The sequence below is a fragment of the Oryctolagus cuniculus genome, chromosome 13, assembly GCF_964237555.1.
Source record: "Oryctolagus cuniculus chromosome 13, mOryCun1.1, whole genome shotgun sequence".
NCBI classification, from domain to species: Eukaryota; Metazoa; Chordata; class Mammalia; order Lagomorpha; family Leporidae; genus Oryctolagus; species Oryctolagus cuniculus.
This window is the reverse complement of record NC_091444.1, coordinates 48,861,929-48,886,667: the sequence shown is the minus strand read 5'-3', so window position 1 is coordinate 48,886,667 and position 24,739 is coordinate 48,861,929. Positions and strand designations below refer to the sequence as shown.

The window sequence follows — 24,739 nt, the reverse complement described above, 5'->3', positions numbered from 1 at the left end:
AACCATGGGACACTTAGTCTAGCCCAGGGAGTTTAAAATCTAGTCGGCAAGTCACTAAGGGTTTGAGTTTTTAAGTCTGTTTTTTTTATGTGAGTGAGCATAACCAAACTGGCTTACATCAGAAATTACTGGGTTGTACATAAAACTCCGAGCATAGTTGCATCACAGTTTGCCCCTGCCTGGTTCGTTCTGTTTTCTTTACATTTGCTTTATCTTTACCCTGTGATCACCAGGGCCTCCACAGCCCAAGCCCTACCTTTTTTCATCACTGGGCCCAGAAGGACTGTGTCTCTTCCTTCCCCTTACAATGTGAATGGAAATCTCGGACCCACCTGTCACTGGCCCAGAATGGGTATGAGTCTGGCCTCGAAGCTGTCATCATGTGCAGTGAACACAAAATGCTTATTTCTCGGGCACAGTCCACGTGTTCCATTTCTGGAGCCAGGCTGGGAATCGGGGCAACGGGCACCTCGGGTGAGAGCACAAGAAACAGCTACCAGCGGGCACCGAGGTGCTGAGCGGCTGAAAGACCAGGGTTCCTTCAGGGGAGACAGGGCTGAGCCAGGAGAAGGAAGTGACGTGACACTCACCGGTGAGTCATCACAAATGAGTTCCTTAAGTGTGGTCTGGGCGTTGAGAGAACACGAGTGGGGAGGGCTCTGGGTGTCACTGAGGCACTGACACTTCCCAGAAGCCCTGGAGAGGTAGGAGGCTTGCTCTTTGACCTTCCCTAGATGCAAATTAGGGAAGGCCTGGCGTCAGAACTGATGATGCCAACTCCCAGCTCTTGGTGACTTCTCCATGAAACAACACGGCACTATGTAGTACACTCACCCCCAGGAACAGAAAAATGAAACTCTTCACTTGAAGAAGCCATGGATGACCTGAAAAGCTGAGGACCGGTGCCACAACAGTAAAGAAATCAATGGGGGCCGGCACTGTGGCGTAGCGGGTAAAGCCGCCACCTGCAGTGCTGGCATCCCACATGGACACCAGTTGAGACCTGGCTGCTCCACTTCCAATCTAGCTACCTGCTATGGCCTGGAAAAGCAGTAGAAGGCTCAAGTCCTCCCCGCCCCCAGTGTGGTCAGGCTTTCCGCCCTCTGTAGAGGCGCTGTACCCTTAGTCCACTCATTTCTGTCCTCTGCACTTTCCTCAGCCAAAACTGCAGGCCCCTTTGGCCGTAACCTTCCTCTTTGGCTTCAATTTGCAATACCACAGGCATCACCCTTTGTAGTTTCCAATGCACTCTCGTATCATTTGCCACCTCCTTATAAATGGGTGATATTACAACTTACAAGTATGAGGAGAGGGCTCTGAGGTTTTCACTTGCCTGGAATCCATAGCCCATGTCTCCCCACTCCACATGGGGTCTCCCATCCATGACGCCACAGTGCTTCTTGCCTGTGGGAGCTCTCAGCCTGCTGGAAGCAGCTTGAGGACCAGGTGCTTTTTTGGGAGTTACATACAGGACCACCCTTACATTGCTTTAAAACGTGGTGCTGGCCTTTGACCTAATGACAGAGACACCTGTGTGTTGGAGGTTCGATTCCTGGCTCTGGCTCCGATTCCAGCTTTCTGCCAATGAAAGAGACAGCAGATGCTACTCAAGTATTTGAGTCCCTGCCAGTTGCATGAGAGACCTGGATTGAGTTCCTGGTTCCTGGCTTTAGCCTGGTCCTGCCCTAGCTGTTGTAGGCCACTGGGGAGTAAAACAGCAGATGAGAGCTGTCTCCCTCTCTGTCTCTGTCTCTTGAATAAATAAAAAGTAAAACTAGTAAAAAAAAAAAATCATTCTTTGAAGATAGCTAGTAATGGCTAGTTAACCAGCTTCTGTCCTGCTGCCTTTAACTTAGCCTATGTTAAGAACACAGATAAGGTTGTTAATAGGATTCTCTGACTGTTAACTTTTTATCCTTTGTGATTTGGGTTACTTGTGCCCTCTGAATGCCTACTTTTGCACATTTTCCCCTCCTCACACTGTGAACTCTGGGAAAGTAAAAGTTGTGTTTTCCATTTCCTGAGCCATTGGTTGTTCCCCTGGGGGGAAGTTCGGTGAGTGCTGAATGACCAAAATGATGCATCTCGAGGGACATTTTCATAGCAGTTTCAGAAATATTTATGAGATTAAATTTTCCTGAAAAAATGACTGAAGCATCTGTTTTTCAAAACTAAACTGGAAATATTGATGGCCTGGGGCACCTGTGCCCAGCAAGGTTGGATCCCCCTCCAGAACCTCAGCTGCGGGGCTTCCTTTCTCCCGTGCTGTTGAATCTGTGCCTCGTAGCGAGCAGGGACACTGCTTGGTCCCCCAGAAGGCACTGTTTTTGTCATCTGTCTTGGCGTCGACACTGACCTACAGATGTCTGCTCCTGCAAAAGCACGCCTTACCAGTCTTCCCTGGCCGGGAGTGGGTGGGGTGGCTGGAGCAACTGTGGAAGTCCCGGAGCTCAGTTCAGAGCAGGGTTACGCCCAGCCATTCTTCAGCCCTGTTGTCTACCAGCTGCTCAGGGCTGCCACCCTCCTTCCTCTTTTTGGTTTCTCTCTACCCCAGGGTTCTCAGTGTCTTGTCTGCTGTCCCCAGCCATTAAGAGGATTCAGATGGGTGGCTGGTGAGCCTGTTGTTGCTAGAGTTCCCTTCCCCCAGCAAAACAGGGGTGCGTGGAGAGACTGAGGGGGTTAGAACTTTGAGAAGAAGCCGTTTCCTCACTGCGCAGGGTCGTAGGGGACTCTGAGGGTGACCAGTGGCAGAGGGGTGGGGAGGACGGGAAGGAAGTGGCCCGGCTTCGCAGTGGAACAAACTCTGCGCCAGTCATTTCCTGGTCTCCCACGCCCCCATCACCGAGGCGACAGGGGAGGACTTGCCTCCTTTTCCTTCTGTCCTTCCTAGTCTGCTCTTTCAAACTGCCTTTCCTTCTCAGTTATCCTCCAGGGGCCCTGGGCTTTTGCAGTGTGATCAGAGCCCCCCGGAGGCCCTTGCTCACAGGGTGGAACAAGGAGCAGCTCTTTCAGCGGGAATTATTTGTGTATTATTCACTGAGTAAATGTCATTTTCCATTTCCCTGTGTCGCACACGGCAAACATGACCTGAGTCTGCGGTGTGAGACTATGGATTTATCACACAGTGAGACTTTTTTGAGTTTTAGTTTTCATGCACATTTGACTACTTCCAAAGCAAATGCTGCCTTCAAGCCATGACACACAATGCTTGATACTGTGTGGTGTGGTGCTAGGGACCCCCAAATTATGTTATGGGGATTGAGAGACCCCTGGCTTTACTTAGTCCAGGTACTTGTCTTCCTGAGTATATGAATACAACTGAGAAACAGAGGTGAGCCAAAAAAGCAGGATTTATTGAAAGGCAAATGGATAGTATACACTCAGACGTGAAAGTAGGCAACCTTGGGGGTGGTGCTGTGGTGCAGCGGGTGAAAGCCCTGACCTGAAGCATCTCATATGGTGCCGGTTCTAGTCTTGGCTGCTCCTCTTCAGATCTAGCTCTCTGCTATGGTCTGAGATAGCAGTGGAAGATAGCCCAGGTCCTTGGGCCCCTGTACCCACATGGGAGACCCCGAGGAGGCTCCTGGCTTTGGATCGGCACAGCTCCGGCCATTGCGGCCATTTGGGGAATGAACCAGCAGATGGAAGACCCCTCGGTCGGAGCCGTGGCTCACTAGGCTAATCCTCTGCCTGCGGTGCCAGCACCCCGGGTTCTAGTCCCGGTTAGGGCGCTGGATTCTGTCCCGGTTGCTCTTCTTCCAGTCCAGCTCTCTGCTGTGGCCCGAGAAGGCAGTGGAGGATGGCCCAAGTGCTTGGACCTTGCACCCGCATGGGAGACCAGGAAGAAGCACCTGGCTCCTGGCTTCGGATCGGTCCAGTGCGCCGGCCATAATGACCATCTGGGGGGTGAACCAATGGAAGGAAGACCTTTGTCTCTCTCTCACTGTCTAACTCTGCCTGTCCAAAAAAAAAAAAAAAAAAAAAAAGATGGAAGACCTCGCATTCTCTGTCTTTACCTCTCTCTGTAATTCTGTCTTTCAAATCATTAAAATCTTAAAAAAAAAAAAAAAGAAAAGGCAGCCTCACGAGGGAGTGGTTGGCAGTCCTCAGCTGCCCGCCTCTACCCGCCGACCCAGGTCATAACCTGTGTTGATTGATTACCACGAAGACTACTCAAAGGGGTTCATTCCCCAAAAATCAGGGGTTTAATATAGCCTATTTGCTAAAGTGGAGAGTTCAAAATTGTCATGTGTGTAGTTTATAAATTCAGTCATGTATAGTAATTAGTGGTCATTCAGCACTTACTGAATGTTATCAGTGACAGTCTGGCTCTAGAAAACAGATCTATTGGTGCTGATGTAGATAGTAAAGAGTTAAATGCATCAGCATGCATTCACGGTGGCTCAGAGAATCTTGGTGAACGCTAAAGAAGCAGCTGGAGGGAGGGAATTGTGATCTCTGTACGCAGAACCCTGTGGCAGGGATGTTTGAGAAATGGGCTCTTTTGCCCTCCATCCCGAGCAGTGCGGGCAGGACAAGAGGAGGAAGCACATCTGCCCTCACCACTGCCAGGCCCCGCATTTGCTCTCCCTAGGAAGTCAGATACGTCACACGAGGACCCCCAGTGTCAGTGTATGAAGCTCAAGGGGACAGGTACAGGATGCTTGGAGACAAATCTGAGAAGTTAATCCAAACCAGAAGTGAACTGGGGTGCTGGGAACACCCTTGGGGGACAGTGAATTTAAGCAGGGACATGGGGTTTGCCAGCTGAAGCCAACGTGGGTGGATGAGAGCGTTGCAGGCAGAACTGGGCCTGGGGCTCACTGAGGGGACAGGGAAGGCCGGATGACCCGGGAGAAGTGAGGGGGTGCAGAGCTGAGGATGGGGCTGCTCAGCTGGGGCTCAGTCTTTTCAGAGCAGGAATGATAGCAGATGAGTGGTTTTAAAATTTTTTTTTTTTTTTAAGATTTATTTACTTATTTGAAAGTCAGAGTTACACAGAGGAGAGGTAGAGAGGGAGAGGTAGAGAGAGAGATCTTCCATGCCCTTCTTCACTCCCCAGTTGGCTGCAACGGCCGGAGCTGTGCCGATCCAAAGCCAGGAGCCAAGAGCTTCCTCCAGGTCTCCCATGCAGGTGCAGAGGCCCAAGGACTTAGGACATCTTCTCCTGCTTTTCCAGGCCATAGCAGAGAGCTGGATTGGAAGAGGAGCAGCCGGGCCTCAAACCGGTGCCCATATGGGATGCCGGCGCTTAAGGCCAGGGCATTAACCCACTGTGCCACAGCGCCGGCCCCAAGAGAAGAGTTTTAAAACGATCACAGCAGCTGTAGTTTGGAGAATGGCTTGGAGGAGGGACAGAATGCGGTTCAGCATCTGCTGTGGCAGACAGAACAGGGGTGCATGGATGGGTACTGGTGGCTTAGACAATGGTGGTGGCCAAGGAGCGGACTTAGGGAGAGATCAGGTATGGGAGAAGAATGAAAATCCTATGTTTCTGGAATAATCAGGCAGTGAGAGTGCCTCTGAGCTCTCTACATGGAGAGGGGGTGGGACAGCCCTTGGACACAGAGCCCTCAGGAAGGCGTGGGCTGGGGGGACACATCTGGGAGGCAGCACACGGAGGTGAGGCTCAGACCCAGGCGTGGAAGAGGGAACCGTGGGGGAGGGGTGGGGAGCGGCTCCAGCCTGTAGAGCTGCAAAAGGCAGGAGAAAAAATTGCAAGTAGAGCGAGTGTATCTCCTGAAAGAGAGCTGTGTCTAATTTAGCAAGGAATATCTTTATTTTTGGAAACAGGCCATTTCTAGAAAGTACAGAGGTTGATTCATATATCTAGTCCTGTTGGCAGCCAGGCTATCCTGGGAAGATTCATTTAAAATAAACAATGAGTTTATCTCCGTTAAGATTATTAACTGTCCTGACGTACGCTGAGTGACACCTAAGTGAGAGAGTGTGCATCTGAGGCCAGAAATGCAGTATGTTAGCAATAAAGTGGAGCAAACATATGTCCTCTCGCGTTTCCACAGTGCTGTTATAGCATGCGCTGGTACTTCACTTCCAGTACGCAGGGCAAATGTTTCTTTTTCTGTTTTATAGTTAAGGAAACTGAGACTGGAAAGAGGGACATGACAGCAAAAACATGTACACCCACTCCTAAATTCCTCGGAGGGATTATGAGATCACCTCCCCTGGGAAGTCCCTCGGGGAGTGGGACACAGCCTACCTATAGTGGGGGAAGAGCCTAGACAAGTTTTGAGTACCATCTGGCAGCATTTGGGTTTAGTTTTAATATCTGTTGAGCCTAGTCCTGTTGGTGGGTTCTGGGGTGAAACTAGTCTGTGTCCCCAAAGAGTACATGGCCGGATGGGGGAAGGCAGGTAATACAGAAACAGACAAGGTCTGAATACAAGGTAAGACCTCCTCCCTCCTGCAGGGACTACCTGGCACACTGTGTTACCAGAAGGAAGGAGAGGGGCCTATCAGTGGCCACAAGGGAAATACAGAAAGTAAATACGGCTGGTGGTAGTTTGCTCAAGAATTGTTCAACTTACACATTTTTCCAGGGCCATTCCTTCTGGATGCACTCTGCAAGTCACCAGGGAGCCTGCCCGGGCCATGGTTTAGTCCTGTTTAAGTCAAGTTGTCTATTGCCTCGCTGTCTGTGTATCCTATCCTGGTATCATGATGACTCAGGGAGCATGCTCGCACCGTGGAGGTGAGCTAGGTCAGTCTGTTCAGGTTAACTATTAGCCCAGTGCCTGTGCTTTCCTTCTTCCTCTTTGTGTGTGCACTGCTCCTCTCTGGTAACTTTATTAGCTCCCCAAGGGCTGGGAGTGTGTTTCCTTGCAATGCTATTTGGCCACCTGCACTGTATTGGGTTGGTGCAGCATGGCCCTTCCAAAGGAAAGAGATGGCAATTTGGTTCAAATGCCAACCACTCTGCCCTCTTACGTGCAAGATAATTCACTTGACAACCAAATTAATATTTAAAAATGTGAACTTAAAACAGTAAAGAAACTTCTCTTTGAGTGGAAAAATTGCAGTTGAAGGAGAAAGAAATGTAGAGACATTTTAGACCTATCTGATAGTGGAATACAGGAAAATGTTAAATTATTCATAAGTTCCTTGATAACTGGTAAATAAATGCATGATGGAACACTGAGAATTTGGCAGTCCCTTTCAGAGAAACCATTAAACAAAGAGCAATAGCAAGAAATTTTGGTGAAATTTTTATTCTGATACATTGGATGACACAGTTAAATTCACAGAACCATGAATGAAAATATCCTTGTGCCCAGAGGAGTGAATTATTTTCTCTGGGGATTTCTGTGTTGTAAAAATTTTATTTTGCTCTCAGAGGATTGATTTTTTTTTTCTAAGCATTTAGTATTTTCTTTCTTTCTTTCTTTTTTTTTTTTTTTTAAGATTTCTATTTTATTTACTTGAAAGAGAGTTACAGGAAGAGAGAGGTCTTCCATCTGCTGGTTCTCTCCCCAACTGGCCACAATGGCTGGAGATGAACCAATCAGGAGCCAGGAGCTTTTTCCAGGTCTCCCACGTGAGTGCAGGGACCCAAGAACTTGGGCCATCTTCACTGCTTTTCCGGGCACATTAGCAAGGAGCTGGATCAGAAGTGGGGCATCTGAGACTCAATCCGGTGCCCATATGGGATGCCAGCACTGCAGGCGAGAGCTTTAACCCGTTGCGCCACAGTGTCAGCCCCAGGACTGATTCCTGAAAGTCAGATCCTATGTGGCAGAGCATGTTTACAGCCCCCAAGCAAATAATGTGTCTTTGGGTCAAGATCTGATGATCACAAGGTGCTTTGCTGAGTTGCTTTTCTGCTTCAGGAATGTTTATATTCTGTAGCCTCTTGGCCAAATGCGTGTCTCAAAGACATTGTGGCCTGGCAGAGCAGCTTCTGGCTCATTAGTCTGCGACTACATTTTAAATAGTTACATTCAATTACATTTGTTGCCTTGGAGCATGTGAAGAAAATGTGCTTGTTTCAGACCACAAGAGCAGGAGAGTTTTTTCATATTTGATTGCGGTTAATCTGCTTTGGGTTCTTCCTGGGGGACAAACTGCCTAAGAAATGTTGACTGTTTTATGGTTCCCTCCCATGAAGTCAGAAATATTCACAAAGTGACAGGAGACAGTCAGATATTAAGGACCATTTTTCCAGGATGAAAGAAAATACTTGGGGAAAGGCAAAATGTTCATTGTCTGCAGAGACATCCATGAGGAAGAGGAATCATGAAAAGAAACTGTCCCTTGGCAGAGATTCCCTTCACATTGCTTTTCTTTTCTTTTTTTTTTCTTTCTTTCTTTTTTTTTTTTTTTTTTTTTGAGACACTAATTACCGGAGGACCATTTAATGCCCTCTTGTAGTATGAGCAAAATGTCTGTGCTGTGCATATGTGTACAAAATCATCCCCCCTTTTTAATTAAAGAAAAATACCAAAACTGAGGGCTAGTATTTTAGTTCTGTAATTATTTCCTATACTTAATCTCATTCCTTGTTTGGCACTGAATTTGCTTTCTTTGTATTTAGTCTGTTTTAAGATCCAGCCTTTGCAGAAAAGAGGACAGCCGGCTATGCACATCAACCCTCTGAACTGTGCTAAGTAACCCTGGCGGGACGGAGACTGGAAGGAAGATCATTCAGGGCCACAGTATTCCAGGAAGGCTTTGAGGAAGGAAATCAAATCTGGACAGCCTTGAAGGATGAGCAGGTTTAGGAAAGTATTCAGGGGCATTTTTAGATAAGGCTGTGAGTAGAGAGAAGGCTGCCATGCTCTCCTTAACGGCTTGTTCTGATCTTCCACATGGGTCTCTCGGAGCAGAGTCCTTGTTTTCTTCACACACTGGTTTTCTTTTTCTCAGTGTCTGCGTCCAGCGCTAATGCTGAATCCTCCCGCAACTGCAACCTGCTGGACATTTTGTCGTGTAAAAACCCCAAAGAGTCACATGCACGTGCCTGTTGTCCCAGCAGGTTTTCATGGGGTCATTTACTGAGGCTTGATTGCCAGTGACCCTCAGGGCATTTCCCACGTTACCTGGAACATAGTTAAGGGGGCTGCTTGTGGGAAGAAGTGTCAGCAGCCCATCTGTTGTCCTGAATGTACACTGAATTCTTGTCAAGCTTTTTTCTTTATGCTGTTGTCTTCCAAACGTGTAGATCCTGTGACGTCAGATGGGGCTGAAGATGGGATGCCTCAACCAGCACCTCCCAGGAGAGCCTCACGGTCCTCATTCATGCCTCCTCGTGCTCCTATCATTTTCCTGTCTGTGTCTCTGCTTACACCTCCATCCCCAAAGCCTTTCCCTGAATAATGACACATTTCCGTGGAGAGTGTGCATTTGGGCACGCTGCTCGCTCTCTCGCGCTCTCTATCTCTCTCACACACACACACACACGCTGCCACAGCCCTGTGCTGTGCTATAGAAACTGGCATGTGGGCACACAGGCACATCAAAATGGGCTTCCCAGCTCCAAGGAAGTGAGGGAGAGTGAAAAAAGTCGTCATGAACTCCTGCATTTCCTATTCTACTTTAGCCCGCCAGCATTTATTTATTTATTTTTTTTTTGGAAAGCAGATTCCCATCCTTTGAGAAAACCTTGTACTATAAATAAACAGTCCTGTTTGTTTATTTTAATGAGAGAAACCCCCAGGAGCCGGGCCGTGGAGGGCCTGTAGCTTGCATCCTGCCTGCTGATTGTTTTCTGTAAGTCCAGTTCTACTTAATCTACAAACAGTAGAAGGCAGTAATTAAAGAGAAAAGTGAGCCGGCGCCGTGGCTCAATAGGCTAATCCTCCGCCTTGCGGCGCCGGCACACCGGGTTCTAGTCCCGGTTGGGGCGCCGGATTCTGTCCCGGTTGCCCCTCTTCCAGGCCAGCTCTCTGCTATGGCCAGGGAGTGCAGTGGAGGATGGCCCAGGTGCTTGGGCCCTGCACCCCATGGGAGACCAGGAAAAGCACCTGGCTCCTGGCTCCTGCCATCGGATCAGCGCGGTGCGCCGGCTGCAGCGGCGGCCATTGGAGGGTGAACCAACGGCAAAAAGGAAGACCTTTCTCTCTGTCTCTCTCTCACACTGTCCACTCTGCCTGTCAAAAAAAAAAAAAAAAGAGAAAAGTGTTTTCTGCCAGCCTGTCCCAAGCGTGATGTAACTACACGGCCCTCATCTTCAGTGAGTGTGTTTTGGCCTTTGCCTAACCCTCACACGGGGCACCTGCCCCTCGCTGGCCATCCCTGGAGGACCACCCTGGCTCCCCACCCCTGGGTGGCTTCAAGGCCTCCCAAGCTAAAACAGTGAGTATGTCCTGAAGCTTGGACTCTGATAAACAAATCGGCCATCTGGATTATTATTCTCAGCAGAAGCAAGGGTGGTCTTGATTTTGTTGTTGTTGTCATTCAAACCAGTCTGTTTCTTGCCTCTCAGAACTCAAGGCTGTTTTTTAGAAAAATATGTGGGTTGAAAACCCCACCTTTCCCTTGTTAGTCGAGTGCAGGAGAACTAGAAACAAAACAGAATGAGTTGTTGGAGCCGTTGTTAAGCTGTCTTGTGTAAGAGCAATCAAAACTCAATGGAAGGCTATCTGAATTTTTTTTTAAAGTAAGGTATAAAAGTGCGTGGAAACCTTCTCCCTCTCCTCCCTCCTCTTGGCTCGGTCTCCAGTCATATTTGGCAGCAGCCATTGTCTTCCTTGCCGGGCAGGGGGGTCCTTCAAGACCGAAGTGCTGGCCTCCAGACACTTTCTTCCTTGCGTCCTCAGGAAAGCTGGCTCTCAGAGGCAGTCCTCTGTTGATCTGCATGAGTGCCCCACCCAGCTCACCAGTGTTTTTCAGGGAAATTGATCACAGAATTAAAAGTAGTTTTTTTGGATTAATTAAATAATATGTCACCTGGGCTCATTTTTTTTTTTTCAAGATATTTTCCACTCATTACCTCCAGCAAAGTTCATATTATTGTCTTCCATTTGTTTATCTTTACCAACTCACAAAGTACAGCTGCAAGGTCCTAGGCACTAATATTTGTAATCCTCACTCATTTCCTAATGAAACATTGCATTTTTGTATGTCAGCTTTTTGATACTATAACAAACTACCTGTGGAAGCCCAACCTTATAAAGGGCGAAGATTTCTTTAGCCCATAGTTGGAGGTAGGAGTACATGGTCAGGGTGGCCCCACTGGGTGTAGCATCTGATGAGTGGGCGGCTGGCCGATAGCAGGCAGGGGCAGGCTCACATGGTGAGGCAGAAGCAGAGAGAGGCGGGCCCTACACGGGCTTCTGTAGCAGCCCTTTTGCAAGAATGACTGTCCCCAGACAGGCCCCCAGTGACCTTAGGACCCCCCCAGTTGGATTAATTTTCCTCATTCTTAGAACTACTGATTTAGGACTTTGTGGTTTAAACATCTGCCTGAGTCTGGGGCCAAATCATTTCTTCTACCTACTGTGGAGACAGTGTAATACAAAGGAATTTAATAGCTAGCTCTATTTGGGGTATTTGATATATAGAAGTAAATTCTAAATAGTTGTAGTGACTTTTATTTAACCTAATGGTTTGATTTTTTCCCCCTTTCAGAGGAGAAATAGGTAGGCAGTAAGCCCTTGAAAACAAGATTGTGTGAAACTTGCTTGGATCTTACAGATTTGAAATTTGTAGGAATATCTGGAAATTAATAGAAGCAGTTTTTTAACTCTTCCTGTTAGGGGAAGCTGGCACTTAATATATACAGTGGTGACTTGGTTGGTTTATTGAATTTATTCATCAAATACTTATGGCCTATCTAAGTCTGGCACTAATCTGGTCCTGGGAGATACACACTGGTGGAGGAACCAGACCACCTAGACCCCCCCTCCCGACTCAGTCATAACTTATATTTAGTGGGGGGGGGGGGGCTTAAAAAAATAAAGAACAGATCCAGTTACAATATAAGATGGTGACAAGTGCTGTGCAGGAAATTCAGGCTGGGGGAGGGGCATGGAGGTACCGAGTGCGGTCAGGGGCATCCTCTCTGCTAAGGGGATGTCTGAGCAGAGATCCAAGGGGCGAGACTGGCAGGGTCGGGGAGGGGGACTGTCCCTGATGCAGGAGCCATCAGGTGGGAAGGTGGGAAGGTGGGAAGGAGGAGCACAGTGGAGCCACTGGAGGCTGGAGAGGGGGTAGAGTTGTGGAGATGGAGGCCCCAGATTACATTGGTAAAGGATGACCTGGGGTGACTGACTGATGGGTGCTAAGGCAGTCTGGGGAAGATGTGCCCGTGGATTAGAGCAAACAGGCAGCGGTGGTGAGAAGCACTTGACCTGCCGAAGGCCTGGGCGCAGGGTGCACTCTGTGCACGGGGGTGCCTGGCACCGCAACAGAGAAGCATGAGATCCGGATGAGTCGTTTGTTTCTTGAGATGCTCGTCCGGTCCGGAGTGCTGATCAGGCAGGCAGGATATTTGAGTTCAGAGGAGAGATTAGGGCCATAAATTAAAATGTGAGCGCCATTGCGCTGTGGATGCTGGGACAGGCTGGGTCCTCTAGAGTGATAAACCCCAAAGGGAAGAGGGAGGCGGCCAGGAACTCTGCCGAGGCCAAGAGTGGTAGAGTCTGAGGGCAGGTGCTTCAGAGGAAGTGGTTCAGGCACGAGGGAGGTCTGGATGGGCAAGGGGTCCCCAGAGCTCCTAGCCCTCCTGCTGGCCTAGTGGTCCCTTGACATGAAAGGAAAGAGAGGCTATAAAGGGAAGCATGGCCATTGGATATAATCAGAATTTGGTCAGTGGGAAAAGATTGGAGAAGGCCCAGTGGAGAGATGAATTCCTGCTCGGGACTGATCATGACTTCTGGGAGCCCCATGCAAGAATCTGGGGGCCTGGGTTGAGGGGTCAACTGGGTCAGGTTAGGAGACCTTTGGAGTGCAGCGAGGCGATGGCTGGGACTCTTGTGACAACTGGATTAAGCAGGAAGCCCTGATAGGATTAACTCTCTGAGGCCAACACATGCGTGAGCCAACGTATTCTGTGAAGAAGACTGTATTCTAGGCACTGTAGGCCACACAATCTCTCAGTTACTTAACCCTGCCATCATGGCACAAAACACAGCAGCAGATAACACGGGGAACGAAGGAGCACAACTCTGATCCAGTAAAACTGTATTTACAGAAGCAGGAGACAGCCAGATTGTCCAAAAGGCATAGTTTGCCAGCTGCTAGGCAAAGAGTTTGTGTTTGGTGAGAAAGGGGTGTGGAGGGGGTTGGGACTAGGTCACTGGGGACTCTCAGTGGCCCGGCCCCATTCTGATTTCCCACTCCCATCCTCCTCACCAGCGCCAGGGCCTAGGGAACACTGCTGTGCAAGAGAGGCGGGCGATATTCAGGGGGTGGTAAGCAGTCCCTCCCCTCCACAACAGACAAGAGGAAATGGACTCCCAACATCGTAGCGGACATTTAAGCTACACAAGAAAACTTGGCGGCGATTAACTGTCTGGGAAGACTGGAAAGTGGTCAGGTGTTTGTGAGCAAGATTCAGCTCCTCCTCACTGTGGGGCACAGAAGTCTCTGTCATTCTAACTCCTGGATGTGTTCCTGTAAATGTGCAATGTTAACTCTGTAAGAGGCAGATCTCTCAAGCAGCATTATAAATGCTGTCGCTTTGAGAATATAAAACCGTATATTTAAAATTTATCAAGTTAAAAGTGATCAAGTTTTTTAAAAAGAGATTAATTTATTTGAAAGGCAGAGAAAAGGCGGTGGGGGGGGGGGGATTGTCCATCTGCTGTTTCCCTCTACAAGTGCTTGCAGCTGGGCCAGGCTGAAGCCAGGAGCCAGGAACTACATCCAGCTCTCCCACATGTATGGCATGGACCCAGGGACCTGGGCCATCATCGACTGCCTCCCAGGTGCATTAGCAGGAAGCCAGATTGGAAGCACGGTGTAGCTAGGACTCAAACCAGGTACTCCAGTATGGGATGTGGGCATTCCAAGCAATGGCTTAACCACTGTGCCCCCAGTGCCTGCCACAATAATTGCTATTTACCTTTTTTTTTTTGGACAGGCAGAGTGGACAGTAAGAGACAGAGAGAAAGGTCTTCCTTTGCTGTTGGTTCACCCTCCAATGGCCGCTGCGGCCGGCGCACTGCGGCTGGTGCACCGTGCTGATCCGAAGCCAGGAGCCACGTGCTTCTCCTGGTCTCCCATGGGGTGCAGGGCCCAAGCACTTGGGCCATCCTCCACTGCACTCCTGGGCCACAGCAGAGAGCTGGCCTGGAAGAGGGGCACCGGGACAGAATCCAGCACCCCGACCGGGACTAGAACCCGGTGTGCCAGCGCCACAGGCGGAGGATTAGCATATTGAGCCATGGCGCCAGCCGCTATTTACCTTAATAAATTGTACACTGAGATTTGAGTGTCAAAGTTGATTTTGCCAGCCTATTCTGTTTTTATTAATGTGATTTTATTTGCCAAAATAAACTGTTTTGTAGCAAACCATACACTAGGTATTAAATGATCTCAAAGCAAAATCAGTGAAACCTGGGGATGCTAATGGACCATGGTTGTAAGTGATAGAAACCCAGTCCCAGATAAGCCAAAAGATGGGCTTTGTCTCCAAGATGCTGGCAATGTGGCTGAGCCTGCTCCATGGCTGGAACCTGCAGTGCCGATGCTGCCAGGACCACTCTGCTTCTCAGCTCTGCATCTCTACTTCCTCCAGGCCAACCTGTGGTAGATACTGGCCACCTCCATTCTCTGTGTCTCGTCACTCAGTGGTGGAGAGAGGCCAGCAAGAAGATCCCAAGCCCAGACCCTAGAAAGAAGACACCCTGTGCCTGCTTGAGGCTAGAGCTGGCCCTGGACCAGGGAGCAGGGAGCTCTGTGATGAATGGGGAGGGAGAGGGTCACAGTCACATCCTGTGGTAACCCCAGGGGTTTGGCATTCAGGGAGGAATCCGATGTGAGTGGTGAGCAGGGCATTCCAAAGAGAATGCTGAGGGCTAATCACAGCACTGCCCCTTAACTGCCATGGATATCCTAAACGCCCTAGCTAGTACCAAACTCCAAGTATATAACATGTTTTCTTATACGTACATACCTGTGATAAAGTTTAATTTGCAAAGTTAGTCATAAAGACTAAAAAAAAGCATAATACATAGAATAATTACAACAGCACACCAGAGAGGTTATGTGAGCAAGGTCTCTGTTTATTTTCAGAACTTTCCATTTCGTCTTTTTGTGCTGCAGTTGAACTTGGAGAACTAAAATCACAGAAAGCAAAATGGCAGATAAGGGGAACTACTGTCAATAAGGCATTGTGAAGTCTCTTAAATAGAACAGAAATCCGATCTGTCAAAGTCACACCTCAGTATGTACACTGAGAATGTTTTCTTTCTTTTTGTTTTTCTTCTTTACAATTCATTTTCACTTTATTTGCAGGGCAGGGACCCAAACAAAGAGAAAGATCTTCCATCTGCTGGTTCTCTTCCCAAACACCTGCAACAGCCAGGGCTGGGTCAGGCTGAAGCCAGAAGCCTAGACTCAGTCTTGGGTTGCAGAGACCTAAGTGCCTGAGCCATCACCTGCCGCCTCCCAGGATGTGCGCTGGCAGGAAGCTGGAATCAGGAGTGGAGCTGGACTGCAACAGGGGATGTGGACATCCCAAGTGGCATCTCAGTCATGTGCCAGACTCCTGCCCCGAGGCTCTGTTTCTGAGGCAGACTATGTTGTGGGTAGCCGGGGTAAGCTCAGGACCATCTCACACAGGCTGTGGATAAAGACAGAGACCCCTAGCAATGCACTCGCCAGAGTTGCACCCAGCTTCCCTGTGAATGACATTGAACCTCAGTGTCTTCGTGTGAAAAACAAAAGCTTGGACTAGATGGTCTCCTGAGTACCCTCTGTCTGCACAGCCTGCACCGTGGACTGTAATAGAATTTCCAAGAAATTGATAAGTCTTAGAAACAGTGCAGCTGCAGGCATATATTGCTTTTTGTCTGAATTGGTGAGGCTTAATCACATGAGATATTTAGAGGCATTAAGATATTTTTTCAAAACGAAACACAAATCATATTCTTTCCCCTGTCTTTATGAGCTCTTAGAATTGTTTATTCCTGGGGCTGGCACTGTGGCATGGCAGGTAAAGCCACTGCCTCCACTGCCAGCATCCCATATGGGCACCAGTTCAAGTCCCAGCTACTCCACTTCCAATCCAGCTCTCTGCTATGGCCTGGAAAAGCAGGAGAAGATGGCCCAGGTGCTTGGGCCCCTGCATGGGAGACCCGGAAGAAGCTTCTGGCTTTGAATCGGCTCAGCTCCAGCCATTACAGCCATCTGGGGAGTGAACCAGCAGATGGGAGACACTCTCTCTCTCTCTCTCTCTCTCTCTCTCTCTCTCTCTCTCTCTCTGCCTCCACTTCTCTGTTACTCTGCCTTTCAAATAAATAAATAAATCTTAAAAAAAAAAAAGAATTATTTATTCCTTTCTTTTTTTCCTGATGCTTTTCCCCTGGATCTCATTGGGCTTCATGTCCTTTCTGTCTGTTCCCATGGTATATTTTTTTTAATTAATTAATTAATTAATTAATTTTTTTTGACAGGCAGAGTGGACAGTGAGAGAGAGAGACAGAGAGAAAGGTCTTCCTTTGCCGTTGGTTCACCCTCCAATGGCCGCCGTGGCCGGCGCGCTGCAGCCGGCGCACCGCGCTGATCCAGTGGCAGGAGCCAGGAGCCAGGTGCTTCTCCTGGTCTCCCATGGGGTGCAGGGCCCAAGCACTTGGGCCATCCTCCACTGCACTCCCTGGCCACAGCAGAGAGCTGGCCTGGAAGAGGGGCAACCGGGACAGAATCCGGCGCCCCAGCCGGGACTAGAACCCGGTGTGCCGGCGCCGCCTAGTGAGCCGCGGCGCCGGCCCTTTCTGTCTGTTCCCATGGTATATTAAACATTGTTCTCCATGACTTCAGCTGCACTTGACCTGTGTGTTTGGGAATGCAGAACTGAGTCATGTTTAAGCAGCCTAGTGTCAATCAGAGAGTCCAGATTCCATTCTCCCAGGCCAGGGAAGAGGTGAATAAACTGGATGTAGAGAGAAGTCTATTAGGATGTGCTCGTCGCTGTCTCTCAGCAGAACTCCACGAAGAAGGCAGGCAGTCCCTGAGGCTCTGCATGGCTCACTGGCCACACAGCAACAGCATAATCCACTTCCTGGGTCCTTAGTGGGGCACTGGGTCTTGACCAGCCTATTTGCCTGCCACAGCTGCTGTCCTTGCAGCCAGTTCTGCTGCTGTTTAGGCTCTTTCATGCTTCCTTCCCATTAAAAGCACCTGGGGTTGGTAAAGAAGCCTGAGTTTCCAAGGGATGAATCTCATTTCACAGTCCCGCTCAGCCTGCCCCTTGACTGTCTGTCAGAAGACCCTCTAATTGTTGCCAGAGTTTCTTTCCATACTGCACTACCTGGTGCTCAGTCTCCCGGATGCAGTACTGACACCATTCTTCCGTGATTTATGAGTCCATGTTCTTTTAAATCAAACATTTTCTTTCCAATATTCTAGAATTAATAATAACTCAGCTTCATCTAAATGATTGTGTTTTAATAAAAGTTCAAAACACCAGCTTATCTCGTGGCTTTCAGTTCTAATAAAATGCTGTTAATCCTTTTCTTAGGCCATCCTGATTTTTCTTTTGCTTTTTCTTAAAAAAAAAAAAAAAAAAAAAGACAACATACCCATTTGATTGAAATTTGATTCTTCTTGGTCAAACAGCCAGTTTTAATCAAGTTTGAACATTGAAATACAGCTGGGTGTTGGGTGAAACTCAGCATAGTAATTTCCTTCATGTTCTGAAGCAGGGACAGTGAATTCATGCAGGCGGAGACACTGCAGGACTTGAATTGTGCCACTTATGAATGAAATCCAGCTTTTCGGTGTTGCCAGTGTTCATAAAAATCCCTGAAGGGAGAAGAGAACACTAACAAAAATGTTCAGTTCCACACTGTGGCCTCTTCTCATTGGCCACAAGCAAGCAATTAGTCCACTTGGGTTTTAGTGAGTTTTTGTTTTTTAATTGACAAATAATGTATATACTTCTGGGGAATTAGGTAATGATGTGTTGATACTCATATACATTTTGGAAAGATCAGATCAGCTTAATTAGCATATCTGTCAACTCAGATATTTGTCATTTCTTTGTGGTAAGAACATTGAAACTCCTGTCTTTTATAGCTCCTGGAATACTTAGTACAGTTTTACTCATTAGTTCCCCTGCTGTGTGATGGAGCACCAGAGCTTACTCCCCCTACCTAACTGAAACTGTGTGCTTGTTGACCAGCGGTCACCCCTACACCTGTCTGAGGGTTCCACTTAGGAAACCTAAAGACATTTTGTGCTGTGATTTTAAGGAAGTTATAGACCAGGATGCACTTAACCATCCACCTTTTCCCTGCTCATTCCCAAGCCAGTTTGACCTAGTAAAGGTTGGGCATACTCATGCCTTTTCTGTTTTAAGCTCTTAACTCTTGGAAGGAGAAATGAAGAGAAACCCATTTGTTTCCATCTCTAAGAAGTAATCAAAACGCTCATTCTTTGTTAACTCCCTTTGATTTCTGTTAAGCGTGGAGTGAAGGGATATTTTTGGCAAGCTCAGCTAGCGTTTCTCTGAGTACTTTTTGGTTTTATTACATGTGTGGGCAAGACTGACCATTACCTAAATGTGCTTGTGGTAGTCCTTCTTGGCTTCCTTGGACTTCATCTATATCTTATTGCTCAACTGACGCGCTCTAAGCTTTTCTTCAGTGTCTTTGGTTTGTCTGAAGGTTTGTACTGAGGGTTCCTTTCACAAACACCGCCCCCTACGTGTCTGGCTACGAGGCTCATTTTTCCTTCAGGATAATCGAGTTGCTTGGATTTTGCCACCCCAGGTTGAAGGTAGGGGCTGGTGCTATGGTTGTGGACTCCGAATATTCCTTTTGCCTTCACTGTGGCCCTGTTAAGCCAACCTCAGGGCCGTGCTGACAAAAATACTTAAAAACATTTTGCAAAAAACAAGTCCTGGAGATCTGTGATGCTGAAAAAACATGGTTACTAGAAAGAGTCTTATGTATTTTATTTCACAATCTTTCAGAGAAACTATTAAATATTCCAAGGTACCATGATTTTTAGACTTTGTCCTCCATTGTGTTTCTAGGTCCCACCTAACTTCTTGTAACACAAAAACCAAAAAGCCCCCTCAAAAAGTGTCAGAGAATTCCTTTCAATTGAACATAGAAGTAAAATAGAGAAGTGGTTTTTTTTCTCTCTCCCTTTTAAAATTAATCCCTGTTTCCTAGAGGAATGGTAATAATTTCCAATTATTTTGAAAACTGTCTAGATGGGCTCAAGAGAAAGTAGGCTTCCCAGAGAGGGAGGAACTTGAGTCGGTGTGGTGCCCTCTTCAGTCCCTTCCTATACATTTCATCCTTGATTTACGTAGAAACACTGTAAGGCGTACGTGATGAATAATTGAAAGCAGGAAGTTGGCAAGACTGATTCTGTGGAGAGGGGAGGAGAAGAGTCATTGAGAGAGGCCATAAATTTAGGTCAAATTAATCAAAGGATATGGCCATCTGTACATAGAAACCTAACAGGGAGACGTCAAGAAGAGATTGTTCAAAGAAAGGGGACAGCGTGGTAGCGAGGAGTGGAGTTCATTTAATGTGATGTGCTTTTAATGTCCCTAATTTTAATTTTATATTACGTAGGGTGTTTTTTAATCAAAACCTAATGCTTTCTATTTTAATTATAGTCATTCATTCTTAGCAAGTATAGTCAACGAGGAAGATGAAACCTGCTTCAAATTGCAGATTATCATCCAGAATGCGACCTTCCTGGAGCCCCGTTGGGAATCATTAGTGCAAATTCCTCTGTAGTTTTTGGTCCTGGGGGACCATTCAAAAAGGGGGGTGATGGGAGAATAAGCCGATCAGATTACAGGGTGGGGGATCTCCAAAGGGCAGATTTTACCAAGATGTGATTCATTTATGGATCCATTACAGGATCAAATTATCCATCCAAAATTATTCTGAGTCAGAAAATGCCTGTTTCAGAGTATACTTGTGAGGTCCTTTTAGTAAGCGAGAACTGTACGATCTGCAGCACGCCGAGCAGCAAGACTAAAGGTAGATCAAGCATGTTTTGTGGGATTCGACGGCAGCACGCCCTTTGTGCCCCAAGCTTCTTGGGTGGTGATGGGTGTGAGTCCTGGTTTTGTCTGGAAAGTATAGCTTCTGTGACCTTTTAACCAGTGCACCTCACACTCCTGGTCCTGCTCTGGTGGCTTCCCCACCTGGGTGATTCCACCCAGCTGTTGAGCCTCACTGCGCAGACAACAAAAGAACAAATTCCCAGGTGCACCAGGGCATAAGGGCTGGCTCTCTGGAGAGGAGTGGGTCTATGAATAGAGTCGTGCATGGCTGTGGGCAGACAGGTTCATGGCACCTGGAGCACGCTGGGCTGAACAGTGGCCAGCCTGGACTGGGTACTTGATGCTGAAAGCCATTATTTGTGTAACTTCAGGATGAGCCAGTTCTTTGGTTTTAACCTAGTTTCCTCATTTCTGGTCATCTCTAGGTCCTTTCTGCATTTAAATCCTAGAATCTGGATCTGTAGGTCATTGTGGGTACAATCGACAAGTGAGGATATGACAACAGTTTAAAAACAACCAACTGGAAAAGGTACTTAGAACCAGAGATTCCAACCCAGGTTTCAAGGCACAGACCAGTTTCAGTCTTCTGTAGCTTTTTAAATCTCACCATATGCTCTATGGATATACAAGCATATAGCAATGTTTTGGTTAGTGATGACGGTGTTGCCATAACATTATAATAGAGCTAAAAAAGATCCCAATCACCTAGTGACATCACGGCACAGTGGATGACTCACATGTCTGATGATGCTGCTGTAAACAGACCCCCTGAACTGCCAGTCATATAAAAGTACAGCACATACAGTTGGGAGCAGTAGATAATCCTTGATACCAAAGTGACTGTTTTACTGGTTTGCGCATGTACTTACTGCATTGTACTTTGTTTTATAATTTTAGAGTGTGCTTAACTCCTTCTACTTGCAAATGAAACGAAGTGTGCTTATGCTGTGTTACACCATCGGCAGCTTCGTGCAGTGCCTGTTTGCCGAGTCTCTTGATTGCATCAAAAGTCTACCTTGAGTGAGAGGCTCACACATAGCGACAAAATTCTCAGAACGTATCCCTTAAGTGACACGTGCTTGTTGTAATCCACCCCAAACCTACTACTTCCATCCCAATTTACCTGTTTTCCGCCCATATATGTATACTTTGCTCCCCACCTTCAAAATGTCCTATGGCAGCTATTTAATTGCTGTCTAATAAATAACCCTTAAACCTAGTGGCTTTAAAACAACTCTTTATTTGCTGACGCTCCTGCAGTTTGGGGTAGGCTCTGGGCAGTACTTCTGGTCTCACTCATGTGGCTGCAGTCACCTGAGGGATCCACTGGAGCTGTGTGACCCAGAGTGCTCCCCTCACACGTCTTGTGGGTCAGCTGAGGCGACGGTAGCAGCATTCCAGAAGGACAAGGCCAGGGTCACCTGCTTGTCAAGCTTGTGCTTACCGTGTAGTCTGCTGATGTCCCTGTGGACAAGAGTTAGGTTTCATGGCCAAGACAGAGTCTGCATGGTTGGGGGCTCCGTAGCGTTGTAGACACCAGGAGGCGGGATTCACTGCACTGTTAATAGGCAAGCAACCACGTGCTTCAGACTTCAAAGTACATGTCTGTATTTCCTGACCTAGGTTATAAACTTTCAGATAGGTAAGAGTGTGGTTTTTGCTTAACAGTGTCTGTGTCTCTGCACTGAGAGGTGGGGAGCAGAGAAGGGGTCCCAGAATCAATGACTTGTGATGGTGAAGGTAGTTGTCTGTACTTCCCTGAGCTGGATCAGGAAAGAACCTTTCCTCTTCCTATTGGTTCTTCTTCCTCTAGGAGCTCCTTTGCAGACTTCTCTGTGGAGTCGTCTTCCTGAACATGATGGCATTGTCCGTTTCCACGGTGAATCCTCTGTGATGCTGTCAGTTCCTTGGCTGCAGCTCCTCTGGAAGCTTAAACTAAAATCTGTTTGCTGGTTTCTTCTCAATGAATTTTTAGCCTCAGAACGGTCCTTGTAATTGCCTGTTAGGCATCTCTACATGAGAAATCGTGCACCTTCCAAAGTAATGCCTCTTCTACACACTAGAAGACCTCTCTGCATTTCCTGTTTTAGGTAATGTTCTCCCAGTCTCAAAGGCTCAAACCCCTTCTCTCCCCTTTCCTTCCTCTCTTCTGAGCCCCTCCCCCAAGCCCTGCACATCCTGTGCCTGGTGGCACTTGGGCCAGCATTCTGATTTCCTGCCTACAGTCCTCATCCTTGCCCCAACTCCATTCCACACACTGTGAGCTGAACTCCTTATAGGTCCTCATCCTGTGACTTCATAGAACCCTCTGGCTCAAAACCCACCACTCCTTGACACCCACAGATCGGGCATCCCCCCCAGCCTTCCCGGCCTGAACCCCCCGGCTGTGAGTTCCTATGGTCAATGACTTGTTCTCTAAACCCTGCAACCCAAGCTCTTCTCCGCAATTCTCAGGTGTGGCTCTTGCATTTCCTCCTCAGACAAACTCAGTAACAGCCTCTTTCTTCTCAATGCCATTTTGGCGTTTCACCCTCCTAGCCCTTTTCCTTTTCCTGTAATAGATTTTAATTTTTAGTAAAGTTTTAGGTTCCCCCTGCCCTTGCCAACCCACACTCAGCCTGCCGTGTCCTACCAGTGACTTGCCCGGCCATGCCAGTGTGGAGACAGTGGTTTCTTCGGAGGATTGGCATTGATGTGTCACAGCGACCAAAACCCACAATTTCCTTTTGATTCTCTCCGTGTTACACATGCTAGGGGTTTTGATAAATGTGTTGTGACTCATACCCTGTGGTATACTCATACTCAGAGTATACTCGTACTCTGTGGTGGCGCAGAGAGTAGCTTCACTAGCTGAATCCCCTGTGCCCGGCCTGCTCAGCCCTGCCTGCCTAAAACCACACCTTCTCCCCTTACTGTTTCTGCCACTCAGTCATGCCTCCCCTCATCACCGTCCCCCCCGCAACATAGATCTCTGAAGAATGTGGGCACATAGATGATTATATCTGTACAGTCCCAGTTAAAGAGCAGTAATTATTTCCTGAGCAGTCCCAGATTACACAAATTGGGAGATTCTCTTTGGGGACCTAAACCATGAAATGTTTGTAAAAAGATGAAACTGGACTCTTAAGGAGAACGTTTTCCAGCTGAGTAGAAAGTCAGTGAATATTTGGTGACATTGGAGATGAATTTTTGTTGCGGGCAGGTGTTGCGTGCGCTGCCTTGTAAGTGGCTTTCCCATGTATCAGGAGAACGTGTGCTCTTGGAACACCTTTCACCTCTGCAGCAGAAGACAGAGTGCAAGGTGGATCTTGGAAAGGAGTCCTTAGGTGGATCCTTTCTTGAAAGCAATCTCCTTTTATAATCACCTTTTAATCGATTTTCTGAATGGGTTAAGTGTCACCTGAGATGCCGTACTGTGTTCTGGTTTCTCCGTTTATCATCTAGCTCCCTGCTACTGTGCCTTGGATAGCAGAAGATGGCCTGAGTACTTGGGCCCCTGCCACCCATGTGGGAGACCTGGATGGAGTTCTAGGATTCTGGCTTCAGCTTGGCCCGGCCCCAGTCATGGCAGCCATTTGGGGAGTGAACCAGTGGATAGAAGATCTCTTTCTCTCTCTCTCTCTGTCTCACTACCTTTCAAATAAATTACTAACTCATTAAAAATGAATAAATGCATATGGACATTAAAAAGTTGCTACTTGATTACAATAAACAAATGAGGTTAGCAGTAACCTCAGGCAAGTTAGAAATAATATGTATGTGCAGAATGTGGTATACTATTGCTCCAAAGAGCTTAAAAAAAAAAAAAGGATACAACATTCTAAAGTTGTTTGAACAACATTGCCAGCAAGTGTCTAAATGTTCCCCCAAACCTGTAACCACTAAGGAAATGAACTTGAAACCAGTACTGTAGGAAAGGAAGGCGCTACACCAGATGAAGACACGTTTCCTGTGGCAGAACCTGTGTCACATGGGAGGTGTTGACTTGCCAGCAGTAATGAAAGGGACCAGACAGAGCCACTCCTGGATGTGTCCCGTTGCTGTGCAGCCTCCCTGGCCAAGCCCCTGGATCTGTGCTCTGATTTTACAGGTGCTGGGGTGGTAGGGCATCTGCTCTGAGGAGTATCAGCTGCGGCTTTTGAGTTTAGCGGCATGCTCAAAATGACGCCGGATCACATAGTCACATTTTGATTTAACCACATTTCGTTTTCCATAAAAGTCAGCATGGATTTATCAGGTGTCTGTCTACTCCAGAGCAGCACCAGGGGGCAGTGACGGCAGTGACAGCATGGCGCAGTCGCCATGCACCAGGCACTGTTGTGGGCTTGGGAGACCATGCTTCGGGCACCGCTTCTGAGATGCCATGAAAAGACCCCAGTCAGCGTCTCTGCACGTGGACTCCCACTTGCCTGGTCTTTCGTTTGCTTGGGCCCAGTTGTCCCCACACCGGGGCAAAGGTCTGAGAGAACAATGCCACACTGAAGTGGTTAGCACTTGTTGTCTCTCTCCCGCGGCTACCAGTCACGGGAAGTATTTTCAGAGAGCGTGACCAACAGCTTGCGAGTGCAGCATTAGGGAGCATTG

General features: G+C 47.8%; 1 protein-coding gene across 2 annotated transcripts in view; it reads left to right on the top strand.

The window, feature by feature from the left end:
• Positions 1 to 24,739, top strand: part of PIP4K2A (phosphatidylinositol-5-phosphate 4-kinase type 2 alpha) — a 180,633-nt gene that overhangs the window by 63,345 nt on the left and 92,549 nt on the right. The window contains exon 1 of one of the 2 annotated variants that reach the window (XM_051820700.2): positions 22,223 to 22,245. The exons of the other annotated variant lie outside the window; for it this stretch is intronic. The gene's annotated coding sequence lies outside the window, so the exon portion shown is untranslated. Of the gene's footprint in view, positions 1 to 22,222; positions 22,246 to 24,739 lie in introns of those variants that run through there. 2 annotated transcript variants of the gene reach the window in all.